We start from the raw sequence: 17726 nt of genomic DNA on the forward strand, positions 1-17726 counted from the left end.
ATCTAGGTTGTTTTGTGATCCCAAATCGATCTTACACTTCAATTTCTTTCTTTGACTACATGTGTTCCCAAATCGATCACACATTAATCAAAGATGGGCAAATGTATGTACCCTAAAATGGTCGCCCAGACTATGGGCCCCCATTATTCAATTTATCAATTTCCTAAATCAATGGTTTGCAATATTTTATTAAATCAATTCAAATCAATTTTCTTGATCAAATTTAAATATTTATTTTCTAAGGTTGATCATTTTATCCTAAGTCTTGTTTAATTAAAAGAAAATCTCCCTTTTAATTAAATAAAATAAGTCTCCATTTAATTTTAAAAAAACCTCTCTTTAATTAAATTCATCCACATTTAACTAATTAAGAGAAAAACCCCTCTTTTAATTTAATTAAATATTTCTTATTTAATTAAAAGAACTTGCTCCCTTTTAATTAAATAAAATCTCATGTGAAAAGGGAAATGAAATAAATAAAAATTAAATAAATTCCTTTTTCCTTCCCTCATTTAATTCTTCTCCTCTTTTCTCAGTGGTGGAATTTTGTCTCACATGGATCAAACTCTATTATCCCATATTGGTTGTGAGAAGCTTCCCACTTTCACATTTTTCTTTATAAGAGAGAGCCCTCTCCTCATTTTTGACATGCATTATTATGTTATTGTTATGCTGCAGGTTTGGAGAGAGATTTTTGAAAGAGAAGTTTGAATACTAAAGCCTTTTGTGGAGAACTTCTATCTTCTTGTCTTCTTCTCTCATACATCCATGGCTTCCATCATGAGGTTTCATCCTTGCATTTACATATTAGCTTAGATCCATATTTATTTTCATAGATTAATATTGCATTGTTATTTCTTTTCATAGATTAGATTTTCTTTCTTGCATTTCTTTGCATTGTCATCATTTAGATTAGTTTGTATCTCCATTTGCATTCATATTTTGATCCTTGAATCTCTTGTTTCATAGTGTACTTGCATGGGCATAAACTAGGTCAAACTGAGGGCTTCCATTACAAACCCTTGCACATCATGAATAGAGAGCTATAAGTTGCCATTTGAGACCTCATTCTTGAGCAATCTTGGATATAATGAATCATAGAAGTGTGCTTACATTTTAGGCATACAATATTCACCCAATGTAAAATATTTTAAGGTATTTGGAAGCAAGTGTTATATTCTTAAAGATTTCAAGAATGGTAAATTAGATGCTAAAAGTGAAGAAGGTATATTCATTGGCTATTCTGCAAAAAGTAAAGCTTATAAGTATTTTAAAATACTAACACTAACAAAGTTGTGAAAAGTGCAAATGTGAAGTTTGATGAATATATAGAGGTACATGAGGTTGAACCTATGAAGGAACTAGAGAAATACAAATCTTTTGTACATACTTTTATGAAGGTATGCCTGTTGATGAAGATGTTGTAAATCAAGTTGCAAATCAACATCAAGTTCCAGTGACTATCAAGTCACATACAATGAATGTCGAGTTGCATTCGAGAATCGAGTTGCAATTACGTGCCAAGTTGCAAACTAAAGTTGAGACACATTCTAATTCTAAGATTAGTGTACATGAAATAAATGTTGAATTACTAGATAAAGTACATAGTGATTTAGAAGTTGACAGACCTAATGAGAAAAGTAGAGCAGAACCAAGATTGTTAAAGTATGTCAAAAGACATCACCTTGTTGAACAAATTATTGGAGACAAAGATGCTAGACCAATGACAAGGAACATGATGAGAAGTGATACATGTTTGTTGAGCATGCAAGAGTCTAAGATAATGAAAGATGCCTTAGATAATGTGGACTGGAGCAAAGCCATCAAAGAAGAGATTGAACAAATTGAAAAGAACAAGGCATGGACTCTAATTCCTAGACTAGAGGACAATAATGTGATTGGGACCAAGTGGGTGTATAGAAACAAGTTAGATGAAAATGGTGAAGTCACAAGGAATAAGGCAAGATTAGTTTTCAAGGGGTATGCACAAGAAGGGGTAGAATATGGAGAAAATTTTGCCCCTGTTACAAGATTGGAAGGAGTAAGAACTCTGTTTATTTACTCTGCATACAAATGTTTCAAAGTTTATTAAATGGATGTGAAGTCAACATTTCTAAATGGCATATTAGAAGAAGAGGTCTTTATAGAATAGCTAGAAGGATTTGTTGATGCTAACAACAAGAACATGGTATGTAGACTACACAAAGCTTTATATGGTTTAAAGCGATCCCCAAGAGCATGGCATGAAATGCTTCATAATTATCTTGTGAAGATTAGAATTGAGAAGACTAATGATAACATCAATCTTTACTTAAATACAGAAGGAGGTAAAGGTATTTTACTAGCTGAATTTTTTGTTGATGATATCATATTTGGAGGTCAAGATGGATTATGTAAAGCATTTACAAATAAAATAAAGAAAAAAATTGAGATGTTTGTGTTTGGAGAGATCAAGTTCTTTTTTGGTTTGCAAGTATATTAGATGAAATATTGTTTATACATCACTCAATCTAAGTATCTGAAGGAAATATTGAAAACTTTTGGATTGGATGATTCAAAACCAGTTGGCACACCTATGGTGAGAGGACACAAGTTGTCAAAGAATGATGATTTAGCTGATGTGAATGAAACATTATATAGGTCTATGATTGGCAAATTGAAATATGTAGCACATATTAGACTTGACATTGCATTATCTGTTGGGATTGTTGCAAGATTCTCTGCTAATCCTAAGGAGAATCATTTGATGGTTGTTAAGATGATAATGAGATATCTGAAAGGAATAGAAGATTATAGTCTATACTACAAGAAAAATGAGAAGTTTGAGTTGAGAGCCTACACTAATGTTGATCGGGCTAGAAACATTGATGACAAAAAGAGCACTAGTGGAGGAGCATTTTTCTTAGAAAAGAGGTTGGTCACCTAAACCAACAAAAAATAAAATTGCATATCCCAATCTACTACTGAAGCTAAATATGTGGCTACTATAGTAAATTGTACAAACATTGTATGGATCAAACAACTACTCAAAGGTATGAAGGAGGAAATTACTAAATTTGTGATACTTTATTGTGATAATACAAGTGCTATCAATATATCAAAGAACCCTGTGATGCACACAAAGACTAAGCACATTGCAATCAAGTATCATTACTTGAGAGAGTTAGTTCAAGACAAAGAAGTGAAGATGGAATATGTGAATACAAAGGAGAATATAATTGATATCTTTACAAAAGCTTTACTTAAGGATGTTTATGAGTATCTAAGAGGTAAACTAGGGGTGATACCCCTATCCAAAGCTACTTAAGAACCATGAGTAGTGCCTTGTATCAACCAAGTTGAATGTTGTATCTTACAACTTGATGCAGTGAATATTACTTTAGGAGCTACCTAAACTAATCAAAGAGTTGGAATAGTAGATTAGTCACAAGTAAGGTGACAGAGGGAGAAAATGAAAATGATTATATTTGCATGTTGAGATGAGAAGTCTCTGGCATTGTTGTCAAAGAAGGAGAAATAATAGACGGAGAAATAAAGAATACCAAACAAAGTGAGAAAGAGGGAGAAATACTTGCAATATCTACTCAAAGGGAGATAGTGTACTTGATAGTTACTAAGAGAAATAAAGTACTGAGGGAGATAAAAGAATAGAGAAGACATATCAGAAAGGAGGAGTGATCAGAGAAAGTCAGAAAAACCCTGCAAGATGATAGATGAAGGGAGTCATAAGGAAGAGTTGATTTTCTATTGATCAAAATAGAATTGTGTAGCCTATATAGAAGTTGATAGAGGGAGAGATTTCAATACAAGGAATATTTTCTTTTTGGTATTATTGTTGATATTGGTTTTCCATCAATGCCAAAGAGGGAGATTGTTGATATGAGATTGTTTTGAAGTGAAGAACTTGTAATAGAATAATCATTGTTTTGTCACTGATGTCAAACCTACTACTTGATGGTAAAACAACTGCTTAGTTGATGTGAGTACTATCATTTGTTTGATTGATGAAGATGATTTGATCAAATAAGATAACAAGAGAAGCTAGATGAAAGGTTGAGTTATGGTATGAAAAAGGAGTACAAAGATCAATTAAGATAGTGATGATATAGTGTATTGTTTATCTATTTAGGGCTACAAAGGATGGATACACTGATTAAGTCTAGAAGAACAAGTAAGAAGAATTGAGTTTGCCAAGCGTGACCAAGTGCATAGTAGGTGCCGAGCAAAGTTAGTTCAAGCCAAGTAGAAAATCAATTGGAACCGAACAAATTGAAGATTCAGCATATGCTAAGTGAATATAATGTAAGCTAAGTAGAAAAATAGTTGGAGCTAAGCAAAGTGAAGATTCAATGTATGTCGAGTGAATATAGTGTAAGCCTAGTTAAGTTTAGTTAGTGCTAAGCATCAGTAAACTTTAGTGTTCGTTAAGTAAACTAGTGGAAGATGAGTGGAAGAACACTATGGAAGTCTAGTGACAACATATTGATGTTGAGTGCCAATATTCATGTTAAATCATAGATTTGACAAATTTGAGCCAACTATTTTGTTTTCTTGAATTGTGTGAAGTGTGTGGAAGATAACTATGATGAGCTAGTGGCATAGAATTCAAGGTAAACCATTTTATGGAGAATGCAAAAAGGATTGAAGAAGAAGTTTCTAGAGGAACCAAATGGAAAAGTGGGTAGATTCATTATATCCTACCTAATCCTACCTAACTCGAAAATGGATGATTGCGGTGAAATGGCAAAAGATCTTAAATCTCTATTTATAGAGTTGGTTAGAAGCAAAATTTGTCATGTGCAAGAACCTAAGGAAGACAAGGAGTCTAGGGTATTGCTTCATTCAATGGCCAAATAGAAAAGACTGCAAATGACATGCAAAGCAAGAAGGCTTAAGAGTATGAATCCTTGAAGGGTGAACAAACTATTAGAGCTTAAGTGTGTAAAAGCCAAGTAGAATGGATGACTAAAATAGAGATCTATAATCTTCAAGTGAGTTGTAATTTGTTGTCAAATCAAGCCTTATTGTTACTTTCTAATCATTGTATCAGTCTAGGGTAAATCCTTTGGATTAAGGTTGACCTAATAGTTATTGTAAATCCTTTAACTGGGTGACATTCCAAGTGAATGATCTAAAGTCCTCTAACGAGGCTCTCTCCTAATAGTGTGATTGAAGTCCTTTAACTAGATCACATTTAATAGTGTGTATTGTAAATTTTAACAAGGTTGGCCTTTCATAGGGCATCACTTTAGAAGAGGGAGAATTAGTAGCATGTTACTGGTGGTTTTTTCCAAATTGGGTTTGCATGTAAAATCCATGTGTGAAATGTGTTCTTGAATCTGTTATGTTTCATGTTTATATTTCTATAAAGTTGTTTTGACCTAGGACAATAACCTACAAAGTTTAAGTGTTGTATGATCTAATGGATGCATGCATAATAAGGTTTTATGAATATGGGTTCACTAAGTTGTGAAAAGTTTTATTTGTACATCTAGACCTTAGATAACTGATTCAACCCCTACCCCCTCCCCCCCAATTATTCTAAATAATTCCAACATTAATACCATAGAAGGTCTGCAGATTGTTTGAGAAAATTTCTATCTTCTAGGCATGGTAAGAGGTAGGTGTTCTACTAACATTACAAAAACATATTTATGTGACAATTATTAGTCATATATTGTTGAACTTTTGAATTTATAATATTGAAACTAGAGAATGAATGGAGATTCCATTAGTTTTCATATACAAAATTGGGTGCATAGTGAAGATGAACCAGAAAAGTTTGAATAATAATGCACTCTCATTTAGTGTGAGAAAATTACCTTTGCAAATTTTCCAATATAAAGCTAGACATCAAATCTAGAAACTCATTTACATAGAATCCATTTCTCTATTTGCAAGGGTACTCGTAATATTGTTGAATGTTGTGTGTTAAGTACTTTCTTAGTTCTTTAGTTACATTTTGTCCCCTGTGCCTTTAGAATAAGTTGAATAACCTTTGAAAGATAGAGAAATTGATTGTATAAGGATAAGAATGGATAGGTGCTAAAATACAAGAACATATTAGTTTGGAAATATCCAAAAACAAACTGGTATTTTCCTTCTCACTTCAAAATTTTCATTTAAGAAGCCACACATTATTTCTAGAGTCCAAAATCAAGTTTTTTCGAGACATTCTCACAACCTGCCACTAGGATTTGAGGTGTAATTTACATCCTCTACTACTTAATTCTAATAAGTGGCTCTTCTTCCAATGCCTTGACTTGATCCAATATATACACAACTTTTTTTTCACATAATAGTGAGCTAAGGGCCTTAGAAAGATTATTAGAAACTACTCTATCTCAAATAACACAGTGATATCATCTAATATCTTTGCTTATCTAGTTGTAATTAAATGAAAGAAGTTATTTGAAACTCAAAAAAGCCTCATCATCCTTTTAGTTCCTTTAATAAACTTGATCAATGAAAGACAATTATTTATCTATCATTCAAACTAATAAAATTTCTTAAAATTATGAAACACAAATATAGATATTAAACCATAAAGAAAATCAATATCCAAAGCAACAATACCTTTCCACCAGTGTCTGGTAATCCCATAACATCTCCTTGTAACGACACCGACACTCCCTTGAATAACAGCTTGAGCTCCATCATAATTTTGATTTTTAAAGTGGAGATTTATTGTGTATTTTTTGGCTATTAGCATTTCTCAATAATCATCCTCTTATGAGCCTTAACTATATCACTAATTGATACTATAAAAGTAGTAGAGGTCTTCTACAACGTAGAGGAATTAAAGTATTTTTAGGTAAACTCGTAGCTTATTGGTCTATATTCCAAAGGTATTTGTAGGCACATATTTCCTTTATTCTCATTGGCATATGGGCTAACATTGTTACTCAATGTCTTGAACCAAAAGTCCCTATTTATAAGTTCCATCTCTCTCATGCCTGATGATTTTGCATGAACTTGTTCATATAGTGAAACCAAAAAAAAAAAAACAAGGGTAGTTGCATATTATGCATTTATAAAATCCAATCTTTACGATAAAAAACCATCCTTTCAATATTTAAAAAATAACTTCAAATTATTACCATGATAGATCTAAAAAGAAAAAAATCAGATCTCTTACTTTTCTCTACCCTTTTGAATAGAATTCTTCGGCATAAAAAAAAAAGATTATTTAATTACTTCTCTTCATCCTTTTCAATAGAATTATTAGCATAAAAAAGAAAAAATTATTTCAGTAAAACCAATCTTCTACAACCCTTCCTTTCCAAGGCCCACCAAGAAAATTTATAGAGAACCCACAAAATAAGCATGACAAGATAATAGAGGAAATTGATTTGCCTCTTGCATACCCTAATATCAAATTCTCAAATCTAACCCATTACTGAAACCTCCTAGTTGCATTGCAACAAAAAAATCAGTGAATAAAACAATACCACATGTTTTAGTCTCATCCCGTTGCTACACATTTTGTACAAGGAAATACAAAAGTAAAAAATTAAACTTGACTTGTAACATAATTGGATCACTTAGTATCTCAACCATTGATTGAGTACATGAACATGACTTTAATTCTAAAGCTTGTTTGTATTGTAATTGACATTAAGAAATACAACATGAATTGGGATTCTCTTCACTAAAATAGGTGTTATATCTATTGTAAGGCTCACATTGTGGAGGAAGATAAACATATGTGATATTTGGCCTTCGATTAGACTTTGCTTACGCCTTCTTTTCTCCTTATTTTCATCTTTCCTCTCATCCTTTTTCGGGTTATCCTTTTTCTCATCCATTTTATCATTCTTTTTCTCATATTGTTTGTCATCCTTTTTCTGATTCGCCTCCCTGTTTGGAATTTTTTCCTCTGATTCTTTGGTAGGACCAACACTCAATAAATTTGACCGCCCAAATCTTCTGAGCTTGTTGATAATAGAAACTAGATCTGCATCTCCTATTATTGCAATTTTATCTTCTCCTTCCTTTAAAAGGTAGCTTCCCTAGAGCTAACAAGTCTTTTGCCTTCTTTTTCTTTGCCACCACACTACACAACAAGAAATAAAGGCTAGATATATAGAAATAAATGCTAGGCCGATAAAAAACACTTAGTAGGAGATGGAATATTCCAACAATAACCAAATTGGATGCAAACAACAAATGAGGCTTGTGCCAAAGACGTTGGATGAAACTTGGTTGATTGTTGTTACTATTGCTATTTATTTGCAATATTCTTGCAACTTTAGTATACATTCCCTTCAAATTTGGGATTATGTATAATGGATAAAGTTTATTTTAAATATATGATTCACTTCCTTAGAAGAAGAACACCTTTGTTATGAAAGTTATAGATGGAAACCTTTTGACATCTTTTCTACGATAGCTAATATCTCCTCTTGTGGTTGTTATGATGAACACCATTAACATCTAGATGCAAGGTGGCTAGTGAATATCTTGGTTAGGCATAAGAAACTTAAATATTTTTAAATCAATATTGCCAATTCCTTCTCCTTAACAATCAAATCCCTCTAAACATAGAAAAAGTTTGACCCATACTATTTTAGGTATGCTAGAGGAGTTGTACTCTTTTCCATTTGTCATATAGGTTCTACTATATAGTGGCATGAATGATGAGTATTCTCTTCCTATTTTTTGTGGTTGAATACACTAGGTTGTCTTTTAATTGAACTTGTATAATGATTGTTCATTTATGGTCCTTTGTTTGTTGATCACGTCCTTCTCTACTGTGATTAATTAGGTAATTTATTTATTGTCCTCCCAAGCAATAATAGAACACTAGTATTAGGAATTTGTAAAGCTTATCTAGTCTAGTGATCATATTTCTAATATATATATCACAACATGATCAGGTGGTTCAACAACCAACTCTACAACAATAACAGACTCAACAACAACTACAACTAGTGATTGATTCCAAGATAGAGAGATTGCCTATCCCCCTATTTGAGATCTCTCTCCCCCATTCATGAAGATAGAGAGCCCTATAGAGAATATCCTTTCAATGCCTATCCCCCTATATAGGCTAGTAATATCATTTCCACCTTGACTGATTGTAAGAATACTTCTAACTAGAATGCAATTATTTCTGGTTATGCTAAAGTTTTTTCTATTGATTTAGATGCTTCTTTGTCTCATTTTGACCAATGCAATTTAATGGACAATCTAGAAGAAGAGGAATGCCATTTTTTAGGTCACAAAAGATGTCTTATTGAGTTCAGAAGAAAACTCACATTTCTTAACATTGCTTTGTAGGCATCTACAATTATAGAATTCTGAAAAGATGGATCATGATTATTTTCGAAGAGGATCTTAAGAGAACAAACTTGTCACCATAGGGCATAGATAAGATAAATTAAGAGGAGATGGTTGTATCGAAGTATTATATGGAGAGGGAAAAATCCATAAACATCCTAAAACTAACAAGTGTAGGCTAAGAGAGTGTAAAAAACTTAGTATCAATTCATAGTGAAAGATACTGATTATCTAAATGAGATTTAACAAAGATAAAATAGTAAGAGAAATCAAACATATATAGCTGTAATGGCCCATGAGCCATGATCCTATGGAGTAATTAGTAAGATTGTGGTATAATGATTGTAGAGTATCTTCTAGCCTGATCAATGTTTACAATTTTGTTAAATAGCCAACCTTACCTTGCATGGATCTACAGAAGCTCATGGTATAACTCAAGCATATAAAAAGATGTCTCCCATGGTTAAGACCTATTGATTTCAGATAGAGACATTTTTTAGATGCGACACCAGTTATTCAAAAGTGTCGGATATGATTGAAATCAAAGTATATATTTAAAAATAAGAGAAGACGAAAAATGGGTACAACCCAACTCAATCTGGTATAACACACAACTAGTAATAACAAGGTAATTTATACTAAGATGTATTTGCTAGGTGTTGAAAGGAAGTAGATAAAAAATGCATTCAACAATTATCGTTCATCTGTCGTATGGTTTTTCCCATACAAAACAACATTATAAGCCCAAAAGTTCAATATCAATTATTTGAAAAATAAAAAACAAGGGGTGCACGAGGTCTGATTGCATAATAACCTAACAATATAGATACTTGTAGAGATTATTTTATAGATAGAGACAATTTTAAGATGCTAGATACCAGTAATTCAAAAGTGTAGGATATGATAGAAATTCAAGTACATATTTGAAAATAAGAGAAGATAGAAAATGGGTATAACCTAGCTTAATTTGGTATAATGCGTAGTTAGTAATAGTAGGGTTATTTTTACTAAGATGTATTTCCCAAGCATAGAAAGGAAGTAGATAAAAAATGCATTATGCCATTATCGTTCATCTTTCCTATGGTTTTGGCTAGACAAAATAACATTATAAGCCCAAAAGTTCAATATCAATTATTTGAAAAACAAAAAACAAGGGTTACATGAGGTCTCATCTTAAAATAATCTGACAAAAAAGATACTTGTAGACAACATTTTGTGAAGATAAACTTGATAGAGCCATAGAAAGCTCCTCAATTAAATGAACTTATTATGATTATCTAAATGAGATTAAACAAAGATAAAATAGTAAGCTAAATCAATTATATAATGCCACGATGGCCCATGACCTATGATCCTATGAACTAGGCAGTAAGGTTGTGGTGTAATGATTGTAAAGTATTTTCCAACCTGACTGGGTTTAAAGAGTTTTTAAATGGCCAACTTACATTCTGTTTGGGAAGATTTATAGGGCCCTATTAATTGTGTTAGGGTTTCCCTAATAGGTGTAACTTGGTCATCCATTCCCTGAAGATATATCACTATGTGTAGTTAAATCCTAAAAATAAATTGTGCATCCAAGTCCTCTAATTGTTGAGGTAAATTATTTATGCACCCAAGTCATGTCCATGTAGTGACTAAAGTTGTGCATCCAAGACAATTGTGCTTCCGAGCCCTCTCATTATTGAGAGCTAAGTAGGAGTTTGAAATTATTTGATGGTTATTTCAGGTCTGTTCTGATGTGCCATTATTACTTACGAATCAATTCAGGTCAATTCTGATGTGCTGGTATCTAATTCAATAGGCCATTCATATAAAGTTGTGCTTCCGAGCACTCTCATTATTAAGAGCCAAGTAGGAGGCTGGAATTATTTGATGGTTAATTCAGGCCTATTTCGATGTGCCATTATTGTTTACATATCATTTTGGGTCTATTATGATGTGCTGGTATCTAATTCAATAGGCCACTCACGTCATGTGCTTTCAAAATGTCTCTTGTTAAGGTCATTTCAGGTCTATTCTAATGTGCCATTATTGTTTATGGGTCAAATTAGGTCTATTCTGATGTACTAGTAGATAATTTAATAGTCCATTCACTTCATGTGCTTTTAAAATATCTAAAGTTGTGCATCCAAGACAGTTGTGCTTCCGAGCCCTCTCATTATTGAGAGCCAAGTAGGAGTATGCAATTATTTGATGGTTATTTCAGGTCTATTATGATGTGCCATTATTATTTACAGATCAATTCAAGTCTATTCTGATGTGATGGTAGCTAATTCAAGAGGCCATTCACATAAAGTTGTGCTTTCGAGGCCTCTAATTAACTCGATCGAGCTCTACAAAACTCGATCAAGTTTTGAATGCATTTTTTATTTTCATAACCCGATTGAGTTATTTGAATCTAAAAAACTCGACCAAGTTATGACTTGGTGATAGCCCAAGGAAACAACCCAAAGGCTTGGGAGACTCCCTAGGCTATCAAACAATCTCCCAAGCCTTTGGGTAGTTTCCCTAAGATATCACCAAGTCATAACTCGATCGGATTTTTTAGATTCAAAAAACCCAATCAAATTCTTTCAAATAACCCAATCACATCATGAAAATTATGGAGATAAAATGTGCATTTAAACCGTTTTCCCTCCATTTTTTTTTCCTTTAGAAGTTTTTCTTTTCTCGTCTTCGACATTTCGAGCTTCTAACATTTCTTGCGACGGAGAAAATGAGGACGAGCAACAGGACAGAGGAAAATCGGCCATGAGATCTGCAACAAAAGATGTTTCATGTAGACAGACATTCTTAGACTGTCTTCTCAAATCCCCCATCACGCGATTTGGCTACTCTTTTGGGATTTAAGACAAACGTCTCTAACACCTTTTATGGTCCGTCGGTGCCCTAATGTCAGCCCCATTTTCAATCAAAAACTCCTTTAAGGGATCAGGTTCTGTGTACAGAATTTGATTTTGGTGTGGACTATATGGCACCGATTGAACGGCTTCCGTAAAAATGAGGTGAGAGTGAGCATGGACCATTTTCCAGCTGCGACCGCTGATAAAAATTGATGCCAACCAAATCGTTTTGCGCAGCGTTAAAATTCCCGTTGGAGATCCGCCTATCGGGTAAATTAAATTTCCAGTTTCTCTGGCATTTCTATATTGCAAGCGATAAACAGGATCTGTGGCGCAATGGTAGCGCGTCTGACCCCATATCAAAAAGTATGCTTGCTCGATTGACGTCGGGTTCAATCTCCTGCACTTCTTTCACTTTTCCTAATTTTTAAATTTTGAACAGCAACTCGACCAATGTAATTGCTGTACGTTTTCGAGCCAAAACTGACTAAAGGACGGACACTGAAGTGGAGATGCGGGGTATCGATCCCCGTACCTCTCGCATGCTAAGCGAGCGCTCTACCATCTGAGCTACATCCCCATTGTTGAAAGTGCGGTTGAGTGCAGCAGAACTTACATAAATCCTGTATTTGTCTTAGCTGAGCGTTGCAATGAAATGATCCCACATGCGGGAGAAGAGGGGAGAGGGGGGAGAAGGGGAGTAGAAGAAGAAGGAAGGGGGGAATGAGAAAGCATACTTACCTGGGCGGGGTCAATCAGTGATCAACAAGGCTGATGGCCTAGGGAGAGTACCTTCATTGCACATGAAGAAGGGGGCTCTGCCTAGCATCTCCCATTGTGGAGAGTGCACGTCATAATTTGTGACAGAGGGGGCTCGCGTCCGCGCGGCCCCCAACACAACACAAACACCCAAATAATAGTTAAATGATGGTTCTACAGAAAGAGAGGGGGAGAGGACGACAAGCTTTAGCTTTGTGAGTTAATGGCTGCCGCGCTCTAAATGAAATTTACAAGTAGGTTGAGCTCTTACAGTCCCATTGACCTCTTTAGTTATTAGTTGGAAAGATCCATATAAGTTAAATTTGTTCGGGAGGTTAATATAATTTGATGTAATGTAGTATGCGTCAACAGGCAATGGAAGTACGTTTTAAGTAAAGAGATTGGCTGTAGAAGTTAGTTTTGCAGAGTGACCCCGAAAAAAGGGTCCAAAGTTTTCTTAGGCATTAATGTTTCTCAGACAAAAACTAATAAGACTGAATGGATTGAGATCTAGATTGAGCTTTAGCCCTAGCCCAGGACACAAGGAACTTCTTTCATTTTGGCCCCTACATATGTCATATCAGTCAATTTTGTGCCAAGTAAATCAGGTGAAAGTAGTAAATCTTAAAAAAAAAAAACCTTTTGGTGTGAATTTGATTTTTAGTGTCTGCCCCATATATTATAATGTTTGGGTGGATTTGCATTAACAAGTAGTTGCCCTGACCTCTGTTTGACTGGGCTTGCATTAACAAGTTCATTTCATTCTAGGCCCCTTCTATTCCATTTGAAGGTAATTTTCTTTTCAGTTATTTGTGTTCAAGTTTTAAAACCATGCTAGTGGCACTCTCTCTTGTCCCGTAAGAGAAGCTACGTGTTCAGTAAGGCCAACAAAAACAAAAATCTAACTTCGGAAAAGAAACCGTCATTAGCTTTTTGCTTTCCCCTTTCCTTGTACTCCAATGTTTGCAATCGTTTCTTTGCTACATGATTGGTCTATGCTTCTTTTCAACTAGCTCAAATAAAGATTAAAATAGGCCATGCTGGAGTGCAGACATACCAAAGACCTGCAGCTTTTACAACATAATCTATAGCAAGCTTTTACAACATAATCTGAAACTATAGAGAAATTATGAAAACTACGAAAATGGAAATATCAGTAAAATTAAAGAAAGCATAACGCTATACTCTAAGAGCACTAATAGATCTCTTCATTGATCTCTTGTAAAGTTTGTACATTATTTTCCATAACATAAATGTGACCAAAGATTGTACATTATTTTCCACAAAATAGAACTAACCATTACCACAGAAAAGCCCCTTCTTTTATTTCAATTTCCCCCATATAAAGTTGGAACTACTCCCCAAGTAGACTTCATCATAAAACTACTTCCCAAGTAGACTCCAACAGGAAAAATATCACAACCGATGGCTAGATCATTTACTTCCTAATAGCCATCCTACGTGGACAATATCCCTCCTACATGGACACTAACAACAACATCAACCAAATATCTAGAACTGAAATCTTAAATTAACTCCAATGTAATATTCCTTCAACTAAATTGGACACTAAACTGGAAATGTGACAGCATACAACAAGACCATACTATGAGGGAACTCTGTAGTTAAGTGCATTCAAGCTAGAGTAGTACTAGGATGGGAAACCTCGTAGGAAGTCCCGATGCTTCACCTCTGTGAGCATCACCTAGATCCAATGCATGTTTAGTGTTCTGTTCATTATCATGAGAGATGGGTTCTGTGAACCACCACTCACGAAACATGGGGTCAATGAGTTTGACTTAAAAAACTACACAATTAAATCATAGCAATACAATCAAATATTCTGGTTGAACTGGCAGTTAGCAATCAGATTCCTAAAATTGAATGTGGTCGTCTGGAACTAAATGCTCTGCATGACATATTTGATACACATTGAATGTGGTCGTTTGGAACTAAATGCTCCGCATTACATATTTGATACACAATAGAAATTTCCTCATCATTGGCATTGCTAAATTCCAACACAAAGCAGGGAAAGAGTAGTGTTTAAATTTTATAGTGATGGTGCTTTAGTGTCCGTGTTAAAATGCGAAGTGTATTCTTCCTTGTGTTGTTCTACTACAATGGTCTAAGTTACTGCTATTATGATTTCCAATGGAGAAAAACCAGTGGATCTTAAGTTTGTTGTATCTCTCCAAGCCATGAAATTCCTTTCAAATGCCTACAACCTGAGGTGTCTATATTACTATATGAATGTTCTTAAAAGCATATGGATTCCTCTGAAACTGAGGTGTGAGGTGTCTGTATTGCCACATAAAGATTTCCAATGGGGAAAAACTGGTGGATCTTAAGTTTGTTGTATCTCTCCAAGCCATGAAATTCCTTTCAGATGCCTACAACCTGAGGTGTCTGTATTACTTTATGAATGTTCTGAAAAGCATATGGATTCCTTTGAAACTGAGGTGTCTATATTGCCACATAAATGTTCATTGTTGTGAAATTTGTAATCCAAATGTTTTTGTGTTACTATGTAAAGTGATTTCTTTCACATTTTGTTCTATTACAATGGTCTGAGTTTCTTGCAGACTATGAAGTTAAATCTTACTCATTTGAATTTTCTAATCTGCTTTCATGATATTTGTCACGATATTAATAAATGCCTGGAATGTTCGAGAATGCTTCCCTCAGATGATAATTTTTGGGACAACATGCCAATCAAAGCAGTTTTTTGCTAGTTAGCCAAGATTGTTCAATTTTTGAGGTTGGAGTCAATTTTGCAGTCTAAATTATAGAATTCATAGATACACGAGACTTATATTTATAATATTATTTTTGTAACTGGGACGGATTATTTGTAGACTTATTTATATTTGGCCGCATATTTCTCCATACAATTGAGCAAACCATCAAAACATCATACTAATACCATTGCATTCTAGGACCAACTCATTTCATTATAATTTCCATCTTAGTATAGAATGTAGAATGATTGAATCCAATAGGATAGAATCCAATTCGGGCCTTAAGACTAATGGATTTCATGGCATTACCTCATGTATGTTTGCTACCCACTTTTAATAATTCATTCACCATCGATTTTAATAATCCATTCAACACGAATGGGTTGAACAAGAATCCATTCACTTTAGGATAGTGTTACACTAGCGTAGGGGTGTGGCAGGACGTCGGGATGAGTTTCGAGTGCGAGAAAAAAGGGCCTCAATTTGAGGACGATGGGGTGTGGTGGCGGGGTACAGAGGGGGGAGGGGGTTGCATGGTATATATATATGATTGAAAATGCTAATAATGAAATGATACTTCAATATATTATATAACATACCAAATATAGTTGAATAGAGAAAATTGAAATGTGATTCACAAACCATAAATTCAAACTTGAAACTTGAAACTTCATAACCATTACCAATGACCATTTAACAAATTAACTTAGTTCAAGATGCAAGATTCAAAATTCATTATTTAAACATGAATATCATATAATATAAAGATGCTCATGATGACAATGAGCCGAGTAGCATGAAACAATGAAATGAAATAATGCATCATAGCAATATCAAAGTAAGTACAATCAACAAAATGACAAAATGCCAATAATGAGAATGGAATCATCCCAAGTGCTCTCTAATCATCCCCTATACCAAAGTCCTAATCACCCCAAGGGTTAGCTTGCTTAAAAAACAAATGCAAAAAGTATTTTTTTATAACTTTTTGGCCAATTAGTCGGCCGCACCCCATGCGCACCCATGGTCACACCACCACACTTGAGCACCTGCAATGCACTCGAGTCTCATGTCCCACCCAAGTGCTCGACCAATGCGGTGACACTTTTTTGGCCAGTGGGGGTACTCGAGTGTGCGATGCACCTGCACTAGGTGCTTCGGGTTTTTGACCTAGGTGTGTGCACCCGGGTTACACTGCTTTAGGATCTCTTTTTTTTTTTTTTGAAATGTTATTATCATACTATTGCAACACACAACAAGGTGCCCTCATTTCCATAATCAAGCTTGTCTAAATCCAAGCTTTATTGTTTGCTTCCTCATCTAGTTCTTCCAATATTTTTTTTGCCTCATCTTGCAATTTTTTTATTAGATCATCTATTTTCTTTGTATGATCATCCCTGTTCACTAGCTTCTATGTCTTCTCTTCCCATACCTTTGATGTTATAATTTCTTGTTCACCTATCTCAAGATGATTATAAATACAATTAGTGACTTTGGATTCTCCATCACTAGAAGCATTACTCCCCTCATCTACAACTAGGGATGATAAAGTCTTCTTTAGAACGTGAAAGAAAACTTTGTTTAATGATCAATTCGGCAAAACTTGAATTATGGCTCCAACATTTAATCTCTATGTTGTCATTCCCTGTGTGTGATCCTTGCCATGATGCACAGTCGCCCTCATCATCCTTATGGAACCATGTATTAGTCTCATTTGTTAAACATGAGTCAATAGCCTCTTGTTCCTTAACTTGCATTTGTGGCTACTTAACACATTTGGTGACTACTTTCAAAGTTTCCTCTGGTGCATGATGATCATCCCTTGCATTGTCCTTTCTTAGGGTTTCAATGACGCAGTGCAAGGTAGGAGAATCCCCAAAGGAGATGTCCTAGCCCCCAGCTATACAACCATGCAGCAGAAAGATAATAACAAGAAGCAACAATGCAAGGACAAGGAGCAATAATGCAAGATCTGATACCAAATCATAATAATATATTCATAAAATATAACTGATTACATGCAATGTGTCAGGCTATAAGGCCTTCCTGGTTATGGCCAAATACAAAGCAAGTAATAGTTCTGCAAGATCCCTCAAGATCC

At 34.4% G+C, this 17726-nt stretch overlaps 2 non-coding genes across 2 annotated transcripts; one reads left to right on the plus strand and one right to left on the minus strand.

Moving 5' to 3' along the window:
- Positions 1–12632: 12632 nt before the first annotated feature.
- On the minus strand, positions 12633–12705 carry TRNAA-AGC (transfer RNA alanine (anticodon AGC)). Its single transcript has one exon. It is a non-coding gene; the product is annotated as a tRNA-Ala (tRNA).
- A 153-nt stretch (positions 12706–12858) lies between these two features.
- On the plus strand, positions 12859–13020 carry LOC149547428 (U1 spliceosomal RNA). Its single transcript, XR_016354588.1, has one exon. It is a non-coding gene; the product is annotated as a U1 spliceosomal RNA (small nuclear RNA).
- The last annotated feature ends 4706 nt before the right edge of the window (positions 13021–17726 follow it).

Source organism: Cupressus sempervirens, chromosome 7, assembly GCF_028749045.1.
Source record: "Cupressus sempervirens isolate cs-2001-9-10 chromosome 7, ASM2874904v1, whole genome shotgun sequence".
Lineage (NCBI taxonomy): Eukaryota > Viridiplantae > Streptophyta > Pinopsida > Cupressales > Cupressaceae > Cupressus > Cupressus sempervirens.